At 32.1% G+C, this 16,973-nt stretch overlaps 1 protein-coding gene across 2 annotated transcripts in view; it reads right to left on the bottom strand.

Annotated features, from left to right (window-relative positions):
- Nucleotides 1-16,431, bottom strand: part of LOC118185237 (uncharacterized) — a 48,052-nt gene extending 31,621 nt beyond the window's left edge. For both annotated transcript variants that reach the window (XM_085810705.1, XM_085810704.1), the window contains exon 1: nt 16,279-16,431. The gene's annotated coding sequence lies outside the window, so the exon portion shown is untranslated. The remainder of the gene's footprint in view (nt 1-16,278) is intronic.
- Nucleotides 16,432-16,973: the final 542 nt, after the last annotated feature.

Below are 16,973 nucleotides of genomic sequence, written 5' to 3'. Positions count from 1 at the left end.
TGCATAAATGAAGGAAATCAAAAGCTTTACGCTTTAACCATAGCTTTACGAAAAACTCTCCATTGTGTAATAAATTTCAAAACAAAGAGTTACACATAAAGCCACATCACAGTTTTGGCAGTAATACCTAGATTCTTTCCTCAGTCTCTTGCCATTTTCATTTAATTTAATGGAACAAACTACACACTTTTTACAAGGCCTTGCCTTTTTCTCTGTTGGCGGTATTTCAGATGGGAAATGCCTTTCTGTCAAGCGTAGTATTGGTAAAAAGTTTTTAGACTTCCGCATAGTGACAGTGCTGTCTCTATTTTGTTTAATTAAATTTTCTATTAAATTTAATCTAAAATCCAGCTGCGTAAGATTTTTTCCTGATTTTTGAAATAGCACAAATGCGTTCCAATCTGCTTGATTTAAGAAATGTCTGAATAACTTTTTATAGAATTTTCTTTGTCTGTTTCGGTACACAGGATAATATGAGAGGCACTGATCTGCTTTATCTACGCCCTCCATTTTTAAGTTGTATTCTAAAGCAACAACTGGTTTTAGCAGAGTTCCAGATCTTGTGATGCTTTCCGCCATTTCCGCGTTGTGCTTTGTACTTAGGAAACAAATCGTTTTTTTTGTCTTTCCACTTAATCGTGCACATTTTTCCTTTTTGGAAAGCAACCACTTCCCCTTTCTTTAAGTTTTTCGATTGAATTTCGTAAGGCAGATCTCTTCGATTTGGTCGCATTGTTCCAAAAACATCTGTTTTTTGGGCTATCAAAAGTTCTGCAAGTTGTGGAGATGAATAAAAATTGTCAACAGCCAAACAATAGCCTTGATTCAGCAAATCGTGAACAAGAGATACAACACTTTTTATTGATAACCCGTAGCTTTCATATCCTTGGCGAAATCGAGTACTTTTGCCGGTATAAATTATGCTGTTCCATACATAACCACAGTCACTTTCGCATAAATTAAACGTTTTCATTCCGAACCTGGCTCGTTTCGACGGTATAAATTGCTTCCATCCAAGATTTCCTTTAAATGCGACTAAAGATTCATCGACATTTATAACCCTTTGTGGAGTATATGCTCCCTGAAAGTTTCTGAGAAGTTTAGTCGAAAAGTTGTATATTTTTCTCAACTTCGGATTTGGACATTGGTTATTGTCATTATCTCCTTCAAAATGAAGAAATTTCATCAAAACATTGACGCGATTCGCGGACATAATTTCTGCAATACCCGGTGTGCTTAATATAGGTCGTTTAGACCAGTAAAATTGTTCATTCGGCTTCTTTATAATGCCATGTAAGATTAATAAAGATAAAAATACTTTCATTTCATTTCTGTTAGTTTCAATCCAAGTTCGAGCTCTTGAACTTGGGGTCAATACATTATTTCTGAGATATTTCTCCGCAAAAGAGTTTGTTTCGAAAACGATCAAATCTACTATATCATCACCTATTAAAATACTTAAACAGTCTACTTCATTTGCATCACTAGGCATATTGATTTTTATTCCAGGAGAACCACTGAAAGGAAAGTGAGGAGGCGGTGGCTGAGGATTTGATATGTCAATGTAACACCAATCCCTTGCGGTAGAAATATCATCTTCTGACTCACTTCCTGATGTCGGCTGGTCATCCGATGAGCTAGAGGAAGATAATGAAAATTCATCGTCATCAAAACTTGCCATTTTCAGTAAAACTGCGTAACGTCCATATTATGAAGATTCAGAATAAATTCCCGATGAAGGCAAACTGAAAACCTTTTAAAAATGCATTGGTGATTGCAGACTTGAATATTTTCTAAGAAAGCACCAAATACTCTTCAAGTGCTCAGTGCCACCACTTGGTAAGCCTATGAGCTACTCTTGTATGGACTGTCTTTTAAATGCAGCAATCAAAGGGAAAAATAATTTCTTTCACAAGAAATAGCTTTAAAAGCCTCATCAGGTGTCTATTCATAGCGGAATTCTTTATTTACATGTATTCAAATAAAGATCGACATGTTTAGGTGGTGCTTATGTTGGACCTCTCAGGAAAAGTAAGGATACATTTATCCGTTTGTAGGCTAAATTCATTAACATTTCAACGAAGTCACTTCCCTTTACTTCTAAAACTTACTCAGAATTCTAAAGGGTGAACATATTTCCCACGGTCCGCCTTTTCTCCGCGCGTTATTTTCAAAACGTAGACTTATCAAAAGAAATCATCTTTCCTACTTCAAACTGGAAGCTTTTCTTTGCTTGCGGAGTAAACAGCACTAAACAATAGATCGAAAAGTGTGTTGTTGTCTCATTTGATTGACATCGGCGACAACAGTATTGCTTTTAATTGTAGTATCGTCGCCTCCATCATTCACACGAATAAGGGCTCCTGGTCTACAATTAAAGAGAGGATGAGTGAGACATTTCCTACAACCTGAGCCTGAGATATTTGAAATTACTTTAAAATTTATCAGTTACCTTGCAAAGTTGAAAAATTTCACCAGATTTAAATATCCTTGATTGTTAGTTCTTATATGCCTGTCCTAAAAAGTCAACTTATTGAAAGAGTAATTGTGGGATTCAGAAATGAGTGAATTTCAATATTTAATCAGAATAAATAAATTATAAGTAATTTTTAATCTTATTTTTCCTTAAAAAATGGCTTTTGTGACATCTATTTAATTTAGTGCGTCAGAACACAGATAAATATCTAGCTAAGGGAAAGGGCTTTCCAAGAGAAAGGGGACCATATTTACTTACTTTTGGGAAAAATCATGGGAATACCCAATCAGTCTTATAATTCACCGGGATTCGTATCTAGTCGGAGATTTCCGTCCAGGTTCAGCTGTTAACCACTGGTCTCAGGGAAAAGAGACCTTTGAGAATTACTTTCGAAAGGAAATTGGCTTGTATTTATGCTACATTCAGAAAAATCCCGAAATATTCATGTAACCAATTAATTCCACGAATTCTCACACAAATCGAACTACCAGTGTTCAGGTGATTACTCGCCCTCTGACGAGGAAAGCGATTTCATAGCATGTTTTACTCATGAAAGTCCCAAATAAATATTTTTTACGCTCCTAATACCAGGAATTAAATCTTGACGAACTACCAGCGTTCAGTGGTCACATTCACTCAATCATGGTGTCTTAAATTACTGTTTGTATATCATAAATAAGGATTAAAATAGTGAACAATAAAAATTAGCCCGGTAAATTTTTTGTTTAATGAGCTTTTTACTACAAATTTTGGCAGTTCAGTTGAATAGCAGAATGTTACATTAGATCATGGTATTTATTTAGAATTCACCGCTGCTACTTCTTCATACAAAATAAAAAACCAGAAAAAATATTCCTAGAAGAAGGTAGTTTTGTAAAAAATACACCCACAAAAAGTATCTCTGGAAAAACTGTACCAGTTCTAGTATAACAGTATTTCAGAATAAGGGGAATATTTACAGCTTATACTGAAATACTTTGGATTATGAGAACTATTTAATACTTTTTTATTCATGGCAAAATATACACTAATATTTACTAGTACATTGGCTATTAGCTATATATAAATCTACTTAAAAAATGTGCAAAAAGAGTCTGTTTACTATTTCGATTGCATATACAGCTCCTTAGAGAATAAATGGTATTTATACGATATATTTCAAAATGTTTTCAAATTGGAAGTACGATTCTGTATGATGCGTGGAGAAAATTAATCAGCGGAAGTAAGGTTTTGTATATATGGCCACAATTTTTTTCATTAAAAGTATAGCTTAAATTTATATTCGAAAATCCAGTTAATGAAATTATACTCGTATAACACTTCATGGTTTATTCTATTAATTCTCAATATCTCTTAAAAATAATACACATTCAATGCATCTTTTATAACACAAATTATTAAGTGTAGAGGTAACATTATTATTCAAGTCAACAAGCCTTGTTAATGCATAAATAACTTTTGTTACAAATATGACTTGAAATTATATAATTTCTCTCAGAGCTTTAAAAAAAAAAACATAAACAACAATGTATTTCTTTTGGCATTTTTCCCAAGAATAATAAAATACAATATTACTATAAGAAACGTGATAAAATTATCTCTTATGAAAATACAATAATGCAATGAATGTTTTTGCAAGTGTACTTATTATTCTGAAGCTTAAAATCAATTTACATACTAACTCGTGATTTTCACATAAAACTCGTATTAGTCTGCTAGCATCTAGTGCTGCAGCTTTTACTTTTCAAATGAAACATGAAAGCAAGAGAGTCAGAATCCCCCTACGCTCACTGTTTGAGATTTTGTGAGGATGTTAAAAAATACTGCACTTTTCTCATGATCGAAGCCTCATCAGTAGACGAGAAGTTAAAGACTGTTGAATTGTTTAATACTGGTAGTTTGATTTACTTTCGGTTGAAACCCAAGCGAATGGCATGCCAGCGTGTTTGTTTTTTCCGTATGTAAGGTTAATTTGCTCTTGTTTCCTACAGAAAGTCATCTTTTTGAAAGAGGACCTAATTGTCAGTATAAAAAATACATTAAAATACTTTAATATCCTTAATTTATAATTCTGAATTTTGTTTAAATTTAACTTCTTTAAATCTCACATCAAATTAAGTTGATAAAATTTAGTGTAACTAATAAAGTAATTATTTATGTATAATTATTCATCAAATCATAGGCTATGCATTTTGTAATAATATTTATTAAAATAAGAAAACTGTAGAGGTATTTTTAAAAGTAATTGTAAAAATAATTGTTTCTAATACATAAATGGAGAATAAGAAAGATTTTAAAGGTTTTACTGTTTCAATTCACAATGATAAAGTACTGAAAAACAGAAATATAAATTGCAAAAAATTGATATTTCAGCGCTTCAGTCATGAAAGGAAGAATAAAAATTGAACTAAATAAAAATGACTTAAATTCAGGTTACACGTGAGAAAAATCATAAAGACTCAAACAGTTAACCAGTTTGGTTGCCAGGACCCAAACTCGTCACAAACTACCAACGTTCAGCAGACTTATTCAATCCACTATAGTGAACTTAATTTATTTTTTATATATTAATTATTAACAGCATTAAAATAATAAAAATATTTGTTCTAAATAAAAGTTAATGATCCTTCCTTGTATGGCATTTTCTTTGGTTAGGAGTTTGGTGTAAATACTTATTTTACTATCAAGACATTTATTTAGAGCTTAATGTTTCAAAAAATGAATACTGGGAAAATTATCACTAGAAAAAAAAAATCTCCCTGATAATGAATCCCATAATATATATTTAATTACTCATATCCTTTATTAAACACATTATCATAATTATTAAATGCAATCTTTATTTATTACAAAACATTCGACAATACACTTTCTTTACAATAATACTTTACTTTTCTATACAAAAATACCATATTGAATGATTATATTACTTATGTGAGTTAATAAACAACAACATTGTTTAGTTCATGCATAATAACTTAGATAAAGTGTAATAAAACATTGCATAGTAATATTAATTATGTTACATAATTCCTTTGCAGCTTTCAGTTTGTAGAGTCATTCAGTTATTTTTGAAGTAAGAAACATGAAAAATGTGCAATGCCCTAGCCAGGACTTGAACCTGGGCCTCTCAAATATGCGCTGAGCGTGCGAACCATTACAGCACGAAGGTATAAAGAAAGGAGGGGAAAAATACCTTATGTACTCTCCCTTTTAAAGAGCGACTGGGGATTAGGGTACCAATCGCCATATCAGGATGGTGAAGAATCATCATGCATCACCTTTTTTAGTTCGAGTGCCACTGAAGAGTCATTAGGTTATTTTTGAAATAAGAAACATGAAAAATGTGCAATGCCCTAGCCAGGACTCGAACCTGGACCTCTCGAATACACACCCAATGTGCTAACGATTACACCACGAAGGCCTAAAGAAAGGAGTGAGAAAATACCTTATAAGTTATAAAAGTAATGTTTTAATCCTATTTCACATCAAGTTTAGTGTTTCAGTGACAGAAAAGTAAGAATTTATAAACTCAGTCAATTAATAATAAATTGCTAAGCTGCATGAATTTCTAAGTTCTGCAAGAATACCATTAAAAATGCAATCCTTAAAAAAAAGAGTGTATTATTTTGGAGCTGATATAGTTTGCATTGAGATTCAAACAACTGTCCTTAAATAATCCAAATCTTTGTTTTCGTTAAATAAGTCATATTTAATACCTATCCTTTTTCAAATCAGCAATCCACGTATAATTTTAAAAATGCTTTCCTTTACACTGAATTTTAGACATTTAGTCACAAAGTGACAAAGTCACAAAGTTTGTGAATATTTAAATTTGTTTAAAAATTCTTTTCTATAAATTTTTCAACTATAAACAAACAAATTAAAAATAATTTTCCAGAAAACACCATTCCTTCGGAAAAAGATTCGAATTTGAGCATAAGAGAAGCCTAAAGTTTGAAATATACCTTATTTTTCACTAGCAGTTTCTTTAAAAAGCAGTTTTAAAAGTCACATCATATTCCATTGATTAAACTTGCAGAAATCATAAAACACCATTTTTTTATAATAATTATTCGAATATTATGCTAAACATCTTAAAAATATAAAAAGGTAAAAAGGAATATATCTATAAGGAATTATAGAACTGTTAATAGATAATTATTATTTGCATGCAAATAAAAAATGTTTTAAAGATTTTTAAATTAATGTTTTAAAGATTTTTAAATTTATGCTAAAAAAATCGGAAAATAATGTAACATTCAAGAGAACTAATAAATAATGCTATTTAAATGTAACAGTGTCACAGAAGGAATGAAACATGTACCAGTTAATACAGATTTTATTAATAAATTATAATGCAATTTAATCGATCTGCAATGAAATCAGTGACTTCGAAATCTGGGTAACTTGGTTATAAAATGCATAAAAATTAAAAATGAAAACAGGCAAATTTTAAAAGCAATTTATTCGAAAATGAGATGTTTGTATGAAAGAATATCCTTTTAGTTCTGATACCGTTTACTTATGAAATGTTGATGAGTATTTGGTGGACAATTACCCTAGAGCACTCCCAGGGTCCGTCAGAGAGAAGCTATTCATTCGCAAAGTTCTTGACAGTTCGCATCTACTAATGTTTACAGTGCAATCAATCTCTTTTAGGTGGAACAATTGATCTAAAATTCTGGGAGGGATGGGAAATAACAAAAGAACTGCTTGACAATTTTCAGAGGTTTAGAGTTATTTTCGCGACATTTTACAGGAAGTTCGGTCCAAAACTAGTGACAGTTTTAAAGGGATTCGCAGAAAATTACTCGACAGGCTAAGAGTTAAGGGATGGCAGCGTGTTAAGACTATCATCAGCAAATGTGTGATATGGTAGACGATATGCAGGGTTCGTACACATTTCTGCACACGGAAATTAAATACTTTTAAGGACTTTTAAGGACCATTAAGGAAAATAATTAAGGACCTATGAGCAAATGGGAACTGAATAAATTCAATTAAAAATATTATTCTATGCCTGACTTTCACTTTTGTAATACCATCCTAAAATAAAATAGATCCCTAAGTAGTATATGAATTAAATAACATAATTATTAATAAGTTTGAGAATAAAATAAACTTCATGCAGTTTATCAAGTAGCAATAAATATTTTACACTTATAATAGTTGGACATATTTAAAAGAAGATAAGTGACATTTACATTTTACTAATACATAGTTAGCTTTATGTTGATTTTTTTTTTTTTTTTTTTTTTTTTTTTTTTTTTTTTTTAAATGTCTCATTTTGTCACATACTTGGTCAGTCTAGAGGTTTAGCAAATAGTAGGGAGATTTTATGTCAAACAGCAAAAGTGAAGTGAGAAGTGAGATCATAATCAGCATGTTTCATAACAAAAGACTGAATGCTGTCTCTCTGCTGCTTGTCTATAGAGAGACCTACTCATTGGAACAAACCTGCAAGGCCTGATGTAGGCACGGTTGGCAAATGTTGAAAGTTAGTCAAGCTCTGCTTAATGCAGTTAATGTCATAGCTTTGTGTAGAGTTCCAGCAGTTGTAACCCAGTTAATATACTTTAAGATTCCAATAAGCCATTAAAGCACCAGAGTTGATAAGTTGTTTTATATATATTATAAGTCTCAGTAGATGCAAAGAATAAGTTTTACTTGATGGTGTTACTTAATGGGTGTTGGATGATGGTTTCCCACACAAAGGATTTGGCAATCGGATCCCCTAAAAACCCCAGTCGCCCTTTAAAAGGGGGAGTATATAAGGTATTTCTCCCACCTTCTTGGCAATCCTTCGTGGTGTAGTGGTTTGCACACTGGTAGCAGTATTCCAGAGGTCCGCAGTTCGGTTCCCGTCGAAGCATTGTTAATTTTTTAATCTTTTCTGCTTTCAAAAATACCTAATGTCTCTACAAGCCTTCCCAAACATTTTGGCTAGTTTAAATCGATTTCCTTCTCTTTAATTATCGATCTTTTCTGACAATAATTACAAATTTGTCTCAGTATGCAAACCAATGTTCTCGCTAGTTTCTGGGTGCTTTATCTCCTAACTTGTCAACCTCTCCACAATGTACCTATGAGGGTTTACTTGATCTTGTATAAGTTAAATATCCTTTTCCCCCGATAGACGTAGAGCAAATTATCACTGTATTTGAAAGTAACTACGATATCAGACAAAGAACTTAGAACATAAAGGCATGTTCTGATGCTAACAAAGTCAATTACAGCTCACGGTGACGTAATTAAACAAGAACAGTCAAATTCAAACTAAAAGTGTGAACTAGTGGTCAAAGATAATACAATTTAATTTTAATTTAATCTCGCTCAGTAACTCTATCATATGAGGAAACAGAAATGGGAAGTTATAGTAAAGGCTGAAATGATAAACAATCGGGTAATTTACATAATAACTGCACATATCTTTGAAGAATAATTTTCTTTATGTATTTGGTTTCTTTCTTCAGCGTGTTTCCTTTTAATTTTAGAATTTTTGGATTTAATTAAGGATTTCTGTTATTCTAAAAAGCACTGAATGCATTTAGGTTGTACAGAAAAAGCGGTTAATTTTATTTCTTTAGTAATATGAACATTCAGAGGAAATATGAAATATATATGGTAAAGGCCGGTTACAGAGCTGGTGTGGCAGAATTTTTAGAATTTAGTGACACACAGACAGAACAACAAAATCTAGAAATGGCAAAACTTTTAGAATTTATAGCAGGCATTGGAAGCAGAATTTAGATGGGCACTAGGCAGCAGAATTTAGGATACACAGAGATTGCATCAGGTGGAAAAATGCATAGCACCAGCTCTGTGTACGATGCATTTAGACATATTAGATGAATCTTTTAAATTGTAAATTTTCAATTTCTTTATTAATAAAAAAATCTCTTTCTGTAGTGCCTGCCCAAGTGATATGATTAGAAGCATTTTTTATATTTTTCACGCTTTTGTCTAGTGAAAAGTAGAAAAAATAAAGGGAAGATAAACATGTTAAGAAAAAATATTCTAGTATCAGGAGTAAAACATTCAAATATTATGTTTCCATTGTTCTTCCAAACGTTCTCCAAAAAGTAAGAAATTCATCACAAACTTTCTGTAAAATGCATCCATTACATGTTAATACCATGGAGACATTTTTCAATTTGTCACATATTTCTCGAATCTTCTAGAATCGCGAGTCTATAAATCATGCCTTCAAATCCTTCTAAATTTTCCATGCTGTAATGTCAAAAATACTAAAGAAAAATTATCCCAACCAATTCTGTAACAGCAAAAAGCCAAAAATATTTTGAAAAAAAAGGAAGGAAAAAGTATAAAATTAATTTTATAGAGAAAAATGATGCATATTCTGAGAATTTTAAATAATATGAGACAATTACATGGGAAAAACGCTTACTATGAAAAAATTAAAAAGACATTTTAATTAATTGCATAGCTAATTTTGTTTTTCTAAGAGCTGTTTCATATATTATGCTTTATAGATATATACCTTGTTTATTTTCCAGATTTAAAGTATTGTATAAGTTGCCAAAATGAAACTTTATAATATGACAGCGAAAAATAAAAAAGTTTTATTTTAATGTTATTTTTTAAATATAATTCTAATATATTACCATTATTTTAATAAAATTTATCAATGTGATGATGTTTTAAAAACATCGAAAAATTCTCAGATCTCGGAATTAAAAATTTTCTATAGAAACTGATCTTAAAATCGCCAAAATGTTGTCAAATTTAGAACCATTTAATAAAAGAATTCACAACCTCAAAAGCGAAAAGTTGTTTAAGAGCTCTTTATTAGAAAAAAATGAATTTCGAAATGCGGCTAATCTTTAGAATATGGTAACAGGTAGTTTGGCGACATTTTGGTAAGGCGATAAAGATTACTAGCTAGGACTTTAGCAATAATCTGAGAAGTACATAGTTCGAATCACAGATTATTTTGTCTCAGAGAAATGAGAGATCCTGAGACATGTAATGCGACATTTCCCGGAAAATTCCAATCGTAATTTTAGTTAATAAGCACTTAGAAACAATTTCACTGTTTAAGGGCAGAATCGCCCACTTATTTGTTTGGCACTTTTTAACAAGAGTAAGAAGAATTCGATTTTTGTCAATTTTCTTTGACTTTTTAAGTGAAAATTAAATCGATGTGTACATAGATAAAATCAAGAGTGTGCACAATGCCATTTTTGTGCAATTCTGAGAGATTTTTTTTAAGTGAAAATAGGTCGACGTGTACATGGATACCATGTATGTGCAACTCTTAAAAACGCGGCAAGCAGTTTGCGATTTAGCACTTTCTTTCAATTTCTCACCTAATCTTTGTCATGATTAAGCATTTTTGTTCCATAAAAGTTCTAGTATAAGCATAATTTGGTTAGCAGATTGTTGGAAAAAATTTTGATTAAAAAAAAAAATAAATAAATAAAAGCCTTTACTTCGTGAAAACAAAATGGCGTCCAAAACAAAACTAGCAGGTTGCTGTAGCAGGGTTGGTCGCCAAATTTTCGCCAAAAAATCGCCAAGTTACCATAATGTAAAGATTCGCCCGAAATGCTTATGTTTCACTTCTTGCTTAGAAACTCGAGTATTGCATCATTTATATTAGAAATAGAAACAAATTGTAACCCATTCAAAAGATAACCATATGTCAGTGAATTGCCAAAAATATTCCTCCAAAATGCTAATTCACACTCAAAATGGCAGTCGTAAAAACAGAGAGAAATTTCAGATGATTAAAATTAAGGACCTTCTGCTGATTTTGGCCAAAATTAAGGACTTTTAAAGACCGAAATCGATTTAAAAAAATTTAAGGACTTTTAAGGACTCTTAAGGACCGTACGAACCCTGGATATGGTGCTCGTCTTGGGGTAGAAGGATATCTATCGCTCCACTTACTCCAGACAGAATCCAAGAATCGCCTCCATTTGCTGTGACCGGGTTGGACTTCACTAGTCCATTTTTTACGAAAGACAAGTAAGGTAAAGTTTACATGCTGTTGTTAACGTGTGCAGTCACTTATGCCTTACATATAGAGATAGCAACTGATCTCAGCACTGAAAGATTTTACTAGCTTTTCGAAGATTTTTAGCTCGCCGAGGACTGTGTACCACCGTGTACTCCAATAATGCCAAGACTTTTAAAAGAGCTGACAAAGAACTAAAACATATTTTCAAAACTTCGAGTGGCTCATCTGTGAAAGAATTTTTTTCTGCTAGAGGCATAATTTGGAAATTTATTATTGAGAGGGATCCATGGTGGGGAGGGTTTGGGGAGCATATGATATGAACCATAAAAACCAGTTTATGTAAAATTATTGGTCGATCATCCCTTACCATTAATGAGCTTGAAACAGTGCTCATTGAAATCGAGGCTATGATTAATTGTAGACCAATTACCTACGCCTTTACCGATCCCAATAAACCTTCTCCAATAACATCCTCTCATTTTCAGGTTGGTAGACGATTACTATCTCTGCTTGCTAATAAAATAACATCAAATAATTTGATTGGATCAAGAAATTCAATTATTAAATGATATAAATACCATCCAGACATTTAAAATCATTGTTGGAAGCGTTCGAGAACGGAGTATCTTTTTAATTTGAGATCTGCCAATATTTGTCCTCCACACTCGAACGCATCTCAGTTCAAAATCAATGATATTGTCTTGATTCATGATAAAACATCCCAGAAATCTCTAGACGATAGGTAGAATTTTGGAATTAATGCCAGGCAGAGATGGTAAAATAAGATCTTGCATGATTAAAACACCTATTGGTACCTTAAAAAAGGCCTATACAATTGTTACATAATATGGAACTCAACTAATATTTGTATTTTGTACTTTTAGGTTTGATTCTCCTGACTTCGTTGATAGGTATCATTTAATGTTTTGTAAAATTTATGTGCTTATAGTTATGTATGCATGTTTATTATATTAAACCATTTCTCTAGAATTGATTGTCGAAATATTAATTGAATATTCTAGAATATATTATTGAAAGATGAACTCTCCACCAGGTTCAGGTGGGGAGAGTTTAAATAATTTGAAAGAAAAGGCTAGAGGGCGCAGATGCTCGCATTGTCGTGAGTGAATAAAGTTCGTTTATGTTGAAAGCGGGGTCTAAGAATATGCTCTGTACACATAGTGAATTAAAATATTGTTAAAAATGTTAAAATTAGTAAACCACTGAACCATCGTCTGATTTAGAAATGCACAATATTAAAAACCATGCTCATCGATAACTGGTACTAAAATGTATGCCTTATTTTGAAACCAAAACTATGCATTACTTATATTTCATTTTAAAACCAAACTTTCATCAAGATTGACAATACATGTTTTTAAAATCCTGCTTTCAATCATAATGATAAAATGAAATATTCATTTTGAAAATATTTCATTTACAAAAAAATGATGACACTTATCTACTACTGCACTAATCATGAAACTGTCGCCAAGCAGTGTGATTTAGCCCCAATTATGGGTAAGTGTAACACAACAACCAGGGCTGTGGAGTGTGTAGGGAAAATGACCGATTTCGACTTTCTCAGGAAAAAAAATTGATGGCATAGCAAATTATTTATATTAATTAGCATTTATTGTGAAATGGAAAAACTGGCATTAGTTATTTCTAAGAAACAGTATAGCTTCGGCAAGATCTTTGTTGGAGAGCTATAGATACAATTTAATAAACTTAAGAGCTGAGAAGTGTCTTTCCATACTAACTTGAATAGGAGGAAAAGCTGTTACTCTTAGGGATACTTCTTTTAATGTTTCAGGATAGATTTTTATAAGTTCTAAAAGAGGTGTTTTGTAAGTGCAATCATATTTCTTCAAAGGCCGTGTAGAAATCTTGTTTGTATTTTTTCATTTTATATCTAAAGGCTCTTGGTTCTTTATTTTCATTTGCTTCGCCTAAGCCTTTTCAATATTATCAAAAAATATTTCTCAAAAATCTAATTCATCACTGGAAGAGGATGATAGAGTCTCAATTGCAATGTCTGCAGTTTGACTGTCCTGATTCGAATTCTGCAATTGCTCTGAGAATAATTTCATTATTAATAAAAGTTCATAGGTGTCTTTCTTTGCTTTTTTAATTTGTTTGTCATCCAAGAAAATTCGGTGTTTTGGATCTACATATTGAACCCAGCAAGATCTCATCGTCTAGCAAATTAGTTTTTCTGTTCTTCACTGAAAAAATGATTCCTTCTGCAATAAACCCTTCATTTCAGAGAGACAAAATAGCACATTCTTCCATTCTTGTATTCTGTCAATTCTTCAGATTGCAGCTTTTTTGTGGCTATACATGGTGTAAAAATAAGAGTTTCCAATTCTGCAAGTTCATAGGTGTTCATTCTCATTCCACGGTCTTTCTGTTAGTGAAACATTATGGTTATCTACATCTTCTAAAATAGTTCTTAATTCTAACAACCTCTTTATCATCAAATATGCACTTCCTTATCCCATTTCTTGATCAATAATTTCTCATTTTCCTGCTCGCTTCTTAAGAATGGCATCAATTTTGGGAGTTCTTACTGTTTACCTAAATTTACCAATGAGATTTGTAACTAAATGAATTAGTTTAATCACTAAAGGCAAATATCACATCTATTCTCCTCACTTATTTTTATTTATTAACATGTCAATAAAATAGAAAATAACTATTTATTAATGTATATAGTCCATAAATAAAAATAACTCAGCTTGTCATTTTTTTTTCGTTTCATTTTAATTCCATTTCAAATTCAAACTGTCCAACAAACACTGGAGTTCGAGTCCACCTGTTTTTAGCGACTCCAGCTCCAACTCCTTTTACCCAAAAATCTACCCGACTCCACAACCCTAATAACAATACACTCATAACATCTGCACATTTGTTTGATGCAAAATTGGCATATTCTCAATAAGTTAAACTTTGTTTTAAATGAACAATAATATAAATTAAATATTACTGCTGTATTTTCTGTTGCATTCTGGAGGAAAAAGATTATACTTTGGGACCTACCTTTCATAGAACAGCAAGGAGGGTTAACATCTGAACACCCATGTTGAGTGAAAGGAAAAAGCAGTTGTCTTTTAAATATTCATTTTAAAAACTTAATAAGAATTTCTTGAATACTAATAAATAAAATAATCAAACCATTATAGCCATAACACAAACAATGGCCACTGGATGCAGCCACGATGCTGGTTGCATCTTCTTTAAGTCTTTCACTGCATAAAAAGCTCACACAAAAGGCCCTCTCTTTCATTTTGTTAAACGTCTTGTCGAAAATACCTGGAATGGGGTAATTACTAAGTCCCTTATGTCCGGAAACTGCAACATTTCCACAACGTCTTTCCTCAAAGTTCTAACAGACAATTAGTCTCTGGACAAAATGGGAAGTTCTTCTCATTAAACAAATGTTCGACAGAGGTGTGCATATTAAATCAGAATTTCCAGTATGCAAATCAACAAATTTTGGAGATGAAGAACTAGAAAGAAGACAACAGAATCATGGAATAGAAAGAATTTCAGTAAGCTGTACAGTTATGGAATAAATTATGCCTTAAACTTTTACTAAGACTTATCAGAGAGATATTATGATCCAAAGGCTTCAAATGCAGTTTATTTCGAGAATAAATTTGGGTTAATCTTTGGATTATGGTAACTTGGCGATTCGGCGAAAATTTGGTGACCAACCCTGCTACTGCAACCTGGTAGTTTTTTTTTTTTTTTTTTTTTTGAAGGCCATATTATTTTTACGAAGTAAAGGCATGTTTCATTTTTTTTTTTTTTACTCAACATTTTTTCCAACAATCTGCTAGCCGAATTACACTTATGCTAGAACTTTCATGGAACAAAAGTGCTTAATCATGACGAAGATTAGGTGCGAAATTGGGAGAAAGCGGCCACTGCTTGCTGCGTTTTTAAGAATTGCACATACATGTATCATCCATGTACACATCGACCTATTTTCACTTGAAAAAAAATCCCAGAATTGAACAAAAATGGCATTGTGCACACTCTTGACTTTATCCATGTACACTGCTGAAGTCCTAGCTAGTAACCTTTATCGCCTTACCAAAATGTCACCAAACTACCTGTTACCATATTCCAAAGATTAGCCTAAATTTGAACCTGAGCAGCATCTAAGCTTCTAGCACAATATCAAACGTTTGGGACTTACTTCACTTTGCAAAAGTGCTACACTCATATAATTAAATGTGCTTTCAATAAAGAATCACTCTTGTAAATAGTGTTTTAATCTGAATATTTTAGCCCAAAAGTTTATATTACCAGCTTTTTCTGTTTCTGCATAAGATAAACAAGGTTCAGCAAACTTAAAAACTTCGTTCAAGCAAGAAGTTTGGCCACTCACTCAATTTTATATAGTCTTAAATACTTAAAATCTATGTAGTAACTGAGTGATTTAGTTGTTCTAAAACAAAATTTGGAAAAGATTTTGATTTTACAGATTTACTGATTACCGGGTCTATATTTCCTAAATACGGAGATTCTGAAATTCCGGATATATCCGGACCACAATCACTCCTGATTAAAGAAATCAAGGAATAGTCAGAAAAAGAAACAACAATGTAAGATAACAGTATTGACATGGGCTAGACTTCAATTTAAAAAAATACACATTCTAAAATCAAGCATAACACTAACTTAATAAAAGGTACAAATCCACTCCCCCCCCCTTTTAACAATGTTTGTAGTTTATAATTACGTAGAATATTCCATAAGCAAAGATGTAAAGCATGATTATTATTATAATTAGTATTCCTCTTACCTTAAAATTTTCATATGTCACGCCATTTGACTCCGCGTAATCTTGCAGATGAGATGAAATGCCCTGGGCCCCTGGGTAGGAGTTGTTATCAAGGTTGCCAGATCTGAAGACTAAAAAGTAATGGTAACAAGGATACTCGTTGGAGAATCATGAAGTAAGAAGCTAACTTCTGGAAAATTATTGTCCAAGGATCAGAGGAAGGTATCAATTACCTGATTAGTAGAATGTTTCAATTACTGTCTAACCACACTATCGAGAGCAGTTTGGCTGAGAGCAAAGATGGGGGTATATCTCCTTCTCAGAAGTCGTATGCATTTGAAATAATGAATAATAAATAATGTGTCGGCAATATTGAAACGCAGGCTCGAGATCTGCATGCATTTTCTCGCCCGAAGCATGTAATTAATTTTTTTTAATAAATTTTTATACATTTTCTTCTCTTGTTTGTATGTCGCCATATTTTTTAGTGTAAAATAAAAGTTATTGCTGTGTTCCATCATTGGAATTTACTTCATATTGGTTAAGAAGTATCACAGGATGTGGGTGAAAAGCGAGGGTATTTTTCCCTCTCGAAGGTCGGGGGTCATTTAGTGCTTTTATCATAACAACTGCATCAACTCTCTTAGATGTTCTCCATTTCCTAGAGAAAAGCACAAATATCCATCTGACATTCTCCATCCTTAACATTTTTTACT

Source organism: Stegodyphus dumicola, chromosome 2 (assembly GCF_044657685.1).
Source record: "Stegodyphus dumicola isolate Sdum_Otavi_A_Nest chromosome 2, ASM4465768v1".
Lineage (NCBI taxonomy): Eukaryota > Metazoa > Arthropoda > Arachnida > Araneae > Eresidae > Stegodyphus > Stegodyphus dumicola.
The sequence above is the reverse complement of the archived record's forward strand: the minus strand, read 5'-3'. Positions and strand labels throughout refer to the sequence as shown.